Here is a 7,983-nt window from a genome sequence, read left to right as displayed (position 1 = left end):
GTCGGACGTCCGAACGAAGTGATGCGTCCGACACAACCGTCCGAGCCAGGGATTTTCTGTACCTTGGATGAAGAACACTGTCGGACGTCCGTTTCAATTCATCGGACGTCCGATAAGGATTGACTGGAAATAAGACTCAGAACATTTTTTCTGTAACACCCAATTTAGTCCTCAAAGACACAAATTGATCTAGCGGAAGAGCTTTTGTGAGTATATCAGCGATCTGTTCTTTAGAACAAATAAACTCAACACGGATTATCCCCTTTGAGACAAGATCGCGAATGAAATGATGCTTAATATCAATGTGCTTAGTCCTAGAGTGTTGAATGGGATTTTTTGTTAGATTAATTGCACTGGTGTTGTCACAGTACATGGGTACACATTCATATACTAAACCGAAATCATTTAATGTGTTTTTCATCCATAACAATTGAGCACAACAAGCACCAGCAGCAACATATTCAGCTTCAGTAGTGGACAGTGAGATAGCATTTTGTTTTTTACTAAACCAAGAGACCAAGCAATTTCCAAGAAAGTTGCATATACCAGTAGTACTTTTTCTATCTATTTTACAACCTCCAAAATCAGCATCAGAGAATCCACACAAAGGAAGTTCATAACATTTTGGATACCACAAGCCAAAATTTAAGGTTCCTTTAAGATATCTCAAGATTCTTTTTACTGCATTCAAGTGTGATTCCTTTGGACAGGATTGAAATCGAGCACATAAACACACAGCAAACATGATGTCAGGCCTACTAGCAGTTAAATAAAGTAAACTTCCAATCATACCTCTGTACTTCTTCTCCTCAACTTTAATACCTTCCTCATCTTTGTCTAGTTTGGTAGAGGTGCACATAGGTGTCCCAACAGGCTTTGAATCCTCCATTCCGAATTTTTTCAGCAACTCCTTGGTGTATTTTGTTTGATTTATAAACGTTCCATCTTGGTTTTGAACCACTTGGAGTCCAAGGAAGAAATTCAGTTGTCCCATCATGCTCATTTCAAATTCTTTTTGCATGATGGTGGAAAAGTCCTTGCACAATTTTTCGTTAGTAGCACCAAATATGATATCATCCACATATATTTGCACAATCAAAAGATCTTGTGAGCTTTGTTTTGTAAAAAGTGTAGTGTCTACAACACCTCTTTTAAAACCATTTTCAATCAGAAATCCACTCAGACGTTCATACCATGCTCTAGGAGCTTGCTTTAATCCATATAAAGCTTTTGAGAGTTTAAACACGTGATCTGGATAGGATTCATTTTCAAAACCAGGAGGTTGGTCAACATAGACCTCTTGGTCTATAAATCCATTTAAGAAGGCACTCTTAACATCCATTTGAAATAATTTAAAGTTCTTGAAACATGCAAATGCTAAAAACATTCTTATGGATTCCAGCCGAGCTACTGGTGCAAAAGATTCATCAAAGTCTATTCCCTCTTCTTGAGTGTATCCCTTAGCCACCAGTCTAGCCTTATTTCTAACAATCTCCCCTTTATCATTCAATTTGTTTCTAAAAATCCATTTTGTGCCAATGATAGGATGGCCTTGTGGTCTGGCAACCAGAGTCCAAACTTTGTTTCTTTCAAATTGGATTAACTCTTCTTCCATAGCTAAAATCCAGTGCTCATCATTCAAAGCATCAACAACATTTTTAGGTTCAATATGTGATACAAAAGCAAGATTATCTATCAAGTGTCTAGATGAGCGAGTTCTGACCTTTTCAGAAGGATCACCAATTATAAGCTCCCTGGGATGATTATGAGCAAATTTCCAGGCTCTTGGAAGATCATTAGGAGTAGTGGTAACTCCATTATTTACTTCTTCAACTGGACTGACCTGAGCATCATTATCCTTTGAATCAGTTTCTGGTGAGGCAGAGTCATGGTCATTAATTGCTAGCTTCTTTAGTCCTTCTTGAACACCTGTGTCATCATCTTCACCACAACTCATAGAAATGTCACCATTAGATTCATCAAAGGTAATGTGTATAGCCTCCTCTATGATCAATGTTCTACGATTATAGACTCTGAAACCTCTTTTGTTTTCACAATAACCCAAGAAAATTCCTTCATCAGATTTCTTGTCAAACTTTCCAAGATGTTCCTTGATATTCAAAATGAAACATTTACAACCAAATACTTTGAAGTAGCTGACTACAGGCTTTTTATCATACATGAGCTCATAGGAAGTTTTGTTCAAAATTGGTCTTAGAAGAATTCTATTCATGGTATAACAGGCTGTGTTTATGGCTTCAGCCCAAAAATATTTTGGTAAATTGCATTCACTAAGCATGGTTCTAGCAGCCTCTTGGAGAGTTCTATTTTTTCTTTCTACAACTCCATTCTGTTGAGGAACTCTAGCAATAGAGAATTCATGGGTAATACCATTATGATCACAAAATTCTGGAAAACCACAGAACTTAAATTCTGTCCCATTATCACTTCTAATTCTAACAATTTTCAAGCCAAGCAGATTTTGTACTTTAGCAAATAATGAGGTAAAATTCTTAAAGGCATCATCTTTATGAGCAAGGAATATTACCCAAGTATATCGAGAGTAGTCATCAACAATCACAAAACAATATCTCTTACCACCAAGGCTTGCAGTCTGTGTAGGACCAAACAGATCAAGGTGCAGAAGTTCAAGTGGTTTTGAAGTAGAAACACATTTCTTAGGTTTAAAAGAAACCTTGACTTGTTTTCCAAATTGGCAAGCATCACAGATTCTGTCTTTTTCAAATTTAATTTTTGGAAGTCCTCTCACAAGTTCTTTTTTAGAAATTTCTTTCAGCAAATCCATATTGAAGTGACACAACCTTCTATGCCACAACCATGGGTCCTCATTTGCAACTTTGAGACATTTGAGATGTGAGGAATCAATTTTTTCAAGAAACACTACATAGACATCATTAACCCTTTTTCCTTTGAAAACAATGTTGAACTTTGAGTCAAATATGAGACATTCAAGCTTTTTGAACAATACAAACAAATTCCTATCACACAATTGGCTAACACTTAACAGATTGTAGCTCAAATTGTCAACAAGAAGAACATTGTGGATAAACGTTTGATCATTCTTACCAACATCGCCAATACCAACAGTCTTGGCTTTGTTATCATCTCCAAATGTTACCTTTCCACTTGCTTTCTGCTTGAGTTTGATGAATTGTGATGCATCACCAGTCATATGTCTTGAACATCCACTATCAATGAACCATTTTGATTCTTTAGCAATGTAATCCTGGTTCACCTACACACAAACCCACAAGATAATACTTGGTACCCTTTACATGTTGGGTCCTTGAGAGTTAGCCTTGTGTTTGACTATCCACATGCATCTCATGCCATTCCTCAAGTTTTTCTTAACATGACAGTTGCTATACATATGACCAGATTGACAACAAAATTTGCATATTGACATTGAATCAATCAAATGAACAGGTTTAATGAATCTGACTTGCCTTCTTCTGTGGATAGCAAATTCATTTGTATTTTGGTTCAGTCTTATTCGATGAGTATTAACATAAGGTACAGTGTCATTCTTTTGAAAATGATTCTGTTTCACATGATGTAACAATTTGCATAAATCATCCATCCTTTTTCTTAAGCTGCATTGCTCACTTTTGAGAGAGTCACAGTAATTTTTCTTTTTGTAATGTTCAGCAAGCATATCAGTTTCAGTCCTTTTCAGGTTATCATTTTCATGCTTAAGACATTTGTTTTGTCGAAAAAGATTTGCATTGTCTTGTATTAGAAAACTGATTTTTTGCTTCAGTTCTTTGTTTTTAACATAGGATTCTTTCAATCTGTTATGCATTTTTTCTAGAAAAGAATTAACATCATCATCAGATTCACTATCACTATTGGTTTGAGAATTGCATTGTGTTACCTCTTCATCTCCAATAGCCATGAAAGCCACTTGAGCAGATTCCTCTTCTTCTTCAACTTCGCCTTCTGAGTTGCAATCATTCCAGGTAATCTGGAAATTGTTGAACTTTGGTTTTCGTTCAATCTTGTTTTCCTTCTTTTTCTTCATTGGACACTCATTTGCATAATGTCCAGGTTGGCCACATTCAAAACATTTATCGTTCTGCTTTTTGTTGAGCTCTAGTTTCCCTCTATTCCTGAAGTCATTTGTCTGATTCTGGAAGGAATTGCTGGATCCGCCTTTCCTGAATCTTCTCTTATTGAGAAATCTTTTGAAGCCTCTTGTGATGAGTGCAATATCACTATCATCACCTTCCAAGTCATTTTCATCCAATGAGGCTGTTTCATCTTCATCTTGTGAAGCTTTCAGAGCAATACTCTTCCTTCCTTTTGTGTCTTCTTCTTCCTGCAACTTAGATTTAAGTTTCAGTTCATAAGAGGTTAGAGAGTTAATCAGAGATTCAATGGATAAGGAATTTAGATCCTTGGCTTCCTCTATGGCAGTCACTTTGCTTTCCCAATCTTTTGATAGAGCATTCAGAATTTTCCTGTTCTTTTCACCTTGAGAGTACTGCTTCTCAAGCACCTCTAAATCCTTGATCAGATCATTGAATCTACAATACATTTTGTCGATGTTCTCATGAGGCTCCATCTTAAAAGATTCATACTTGGTGACCAGAATGGACTTTTTCTGTTCTCTTACGTTGTCACTGCCCTCATGGATTTCTCTTAGTTTATCCCACATTTCTTTGGCAGATTTACACCCTTTTACTCTAATTGACTCATTTGAGTCTAAGGCACTGTAAAGAACATTCATGGCTTTGGCATTCAATGTGAGATTGGTTCTGTCTTGAGCATTCATCTCAGCTCTCATTTTTGGCCGCAACAAACCTGTTTCTGCATCCAGAAAGTTGGCATCATGCGGTCCTTCATTCACAATAAACCACAGCTCAATATCAATGGATTGCAAGAAGATAATCATTCTTTCTTTCCAGCTAACATAATTGGAACCAGTAAACATGGGAGGCCTAGTAACAGATTACCCCTCAACAAAACATAGCATGACTGGTGGTCATCTTACTCCAAGCCGCTTGAGCTTAATCTCTAGGAGACCAAGCTCTGATACCAATTGTAAGGATCGAAGACAACCTAAGAGGGGGGTGAATTAGGCTTTCAAAAACCTGCTAATAAATATTCTACCTTTTTGAACAGACAGCCTTTCTTTTTCCCAAATGCCTCCCAATGAATAAGATAATACAATAACACAGGTATTAGTGAGATGGAGAGAAAAACAGTTTTTATAGAAAAGCAGTAAATAAGAGTAAAGAACCCAACCAAGCTTCAAACACAACTGAGGTTTGAACACCACTATTATATATCAAGTTACTTCAAGTTGAATAGACTTGCAACCAATCTTATGTGTACAAGAAAGGGATCACTTTCTTCTTGCCCCAAATCACACTTGGTCAAGCAAGGAAGTTTTACAAACACTCGCAAACCCTCACTGTGCTACACTATTGAAGAAGCTATGTCACACTTGAAAAACAACTGCACGATGATTGCACATGCAAGGAATACAAATGTTTCTTTTGAGTATTCTAGCACTAGAATCACTCACAATCTGATGTAGGCTTGATGTACAAAGTTATTCTGAGGTGGTTGACTTTGTTCCTTTTATAGGAGACCAGAGAATTCCTCAATTAATGTTGTCAACGGGTAGAAGGCAGCTGAAGAGTCAACTAGCCGTTGGTACTGTCGGACGTCCGATGCTTGGTTTTTATGCGTCCGAACGATATAAATGAGTTCTGGAAGTTTTCTCGAGTCCCTTAGGACGTCCGATCATGCGTCCGAGGGTAGGATGAATACTTGGACTTTCTTTTTCAATTCCTTCGGACGGCCGATGCATCCAAAGTGTTGTGTCCGAAGATCAGCAACGTTTGTCGGACATCCGATACACAGGTTTTGAGCGTCCGAACCTAATTAGTAATAGAGTAACTCCTGGCTTGTCTTCTTCGGACGTCCGAGTCTGAGTTCTTTACTCGTCCGAAGATGCTCAAAGAATGTCGGACGTCCGATACTTTCCTTTTGTGCGTCCGACATCATCCTCAGCATACTTCATTCCTTTCTGATCTTCTTTTTCTGCTTTAACTCCACATACCTGTTTGGTTTATTTCTGAAAAGGATCTTTACAAAAAGTATTAGAAACATCCAATTGTTTTGTAATCATCAAAAGATATGAATTGAGATAAACAAAAACGTGTACTCATGTTCATGTGTTATATTTGGTTTGTATAAGTCCATTTCAAGGATTATATGAAGTTACTTGTATTCGATTCGGTTCCGGTCGGATTGTGACATGACCGACACTGTTCATGTGCGGCTTCGGTTTTTTTCTGTTTTCGTTTCTTGATTTTTGCTTCGTTTGAGCGCGCTAATACCTTCCGGAACGTTTTAGACTGTACATAACCACGCTAGTAGTCCTGGCGAGAGTTGGGCAGGCAGTCCGCTAACCCCTTTAGTACGCCTTAGGAGATGGTGTGGCTGTCACAAACTTCTTAGAAAACCTTTCTTGTACAACTTTTAGAAACTTCCAAACTCCTCTCCAAAACAGATTTGGTTTCCTTTGTGACGACCCTACCTCCCCCTAAGGCGTACCAAAGGATTCGGCGGACCGCCTGCCCAACTCTCACCAGAACTCACTCACTCGTATCACGTGCATATCCATGGTGTAGACACCAAATTTTTGGTGTAATTTCATTTACTGTTTATTTTTAGTTTTTTATTTGTCGTGTTAGTTTTATTCGATTTTTACTTTTTAGCTTATAGTTTTATTTTTATTTTTAAGTCTTTAGCATAGAATTTCTTGAAAAAAAAAAGAAAGAAGAAAAGAAAGAAAGAAAAAAAAAAGAAAGAAAGAAAAGAAAAAAAGAAAAATGATGGAAAAAGGAAAATCATGAAAAAAAAGAGAAAAAAAGAAAAGTGTAGAAAAAAAATTGAAAATGGCCACTTTGTTTAGTTATTTTAAATTGTGTTCATTACTATTATTATGATTACCTGGTTTTTGTCAATTTTGTTATTATTATTATTTATATTTTATTAATTGTTTGTATTAATAGTCAAAAAAAAAAAAGGCAAGCTCATAGACCCTGAGAAGCATACGATCCAAACCCTTCCTCTTCATTTTCATTTTTACAAAACGCAGATGCGAAAAACGAATTCCAGCTTGGTTGTTTTATTCAGTTTTTCCTCCTCCGTCTGATGATCTTAACAGAAAACACTTGGCTTGATCCAAGGTTTATCAGAAAAAACATGAAAATTTAAGGTTGTAAAAAATGCAAGAAAAGCTGGAGTTTTTCCGGGCCTTAGATGCTAGGGTTCAGGAAGGAGTTGCGGATATAAAAGCTGTGGAAAAAGAAGGTTTCGGCAGAGAGGATGGGAACGGCTAAAAAAAATCTGAAGGAGAGGATAAGGTAAAGAGTGACGGCTGAGGATCAAAAAGAAAGAACTTCAACAAGGAGAGAGCTTGGAGCTTCGGCAGAGGAGAAAGAAAAGAGCTTTGAGGCAGGAGGAACGGCGGAAGAAGAAAACTGGAAGTGGAGTTGGCGGCTGGGCTGAAGGAAAAAGGGAAGAGAATCTGGAGAGTGACGGCTAGAAATCTGGTGAAGGTGAGGGAGGAGAGAAGACAAGAGAGGGGGATAACGGCTGAGTTTGGGAAAAGAAAGACACAACCGAGGAGAAGGTTTGGAGGGTGAGCAAAGCGAGAGAGAGCTTCGGACGGGCTAGAAAGAAAGGATTTTGAGAGCAAAAAGAGAACCAGAAAGGAAACAGAGAAAGCTTGAGGGGCTTCATCTGAGGAGTTGTCGGCTGGAAAGGTTGAGCAAAGGAAAACCGAGGGCTGGACAGAAATAGAGTGAAGGTTGGCGGCTACATCAGAGGAGTTTTTGAAACAGCAAGAGAAAAAGTGGCGGCTGGGTTTTAGAGGGCAACGGAAATGGAATAGAGTTGGGAGCGGCGGACAGAAAACAAGAAGGGGAAGACGAAATTTCTGTA

This window comes from Coffea arabica, chromosome 1c, assembly GCF_036785885.1.
Source record: "Coffea arabica cultivar ET-39 chromosome 1c, Coffea Arabica ET-39 HiFi, whole genome shotgun sequence".
NCBI lineage: Eukaryota > Viridiplantae > Streptophyta > Magnoliopsida > Gentianales > Rubiaceae > Coffea > Coffea arabica.
The sequence above is the reverse complement of the archived record's forward strand: the minus strand, read 5'-3'. Positions refer to the sequence as shown.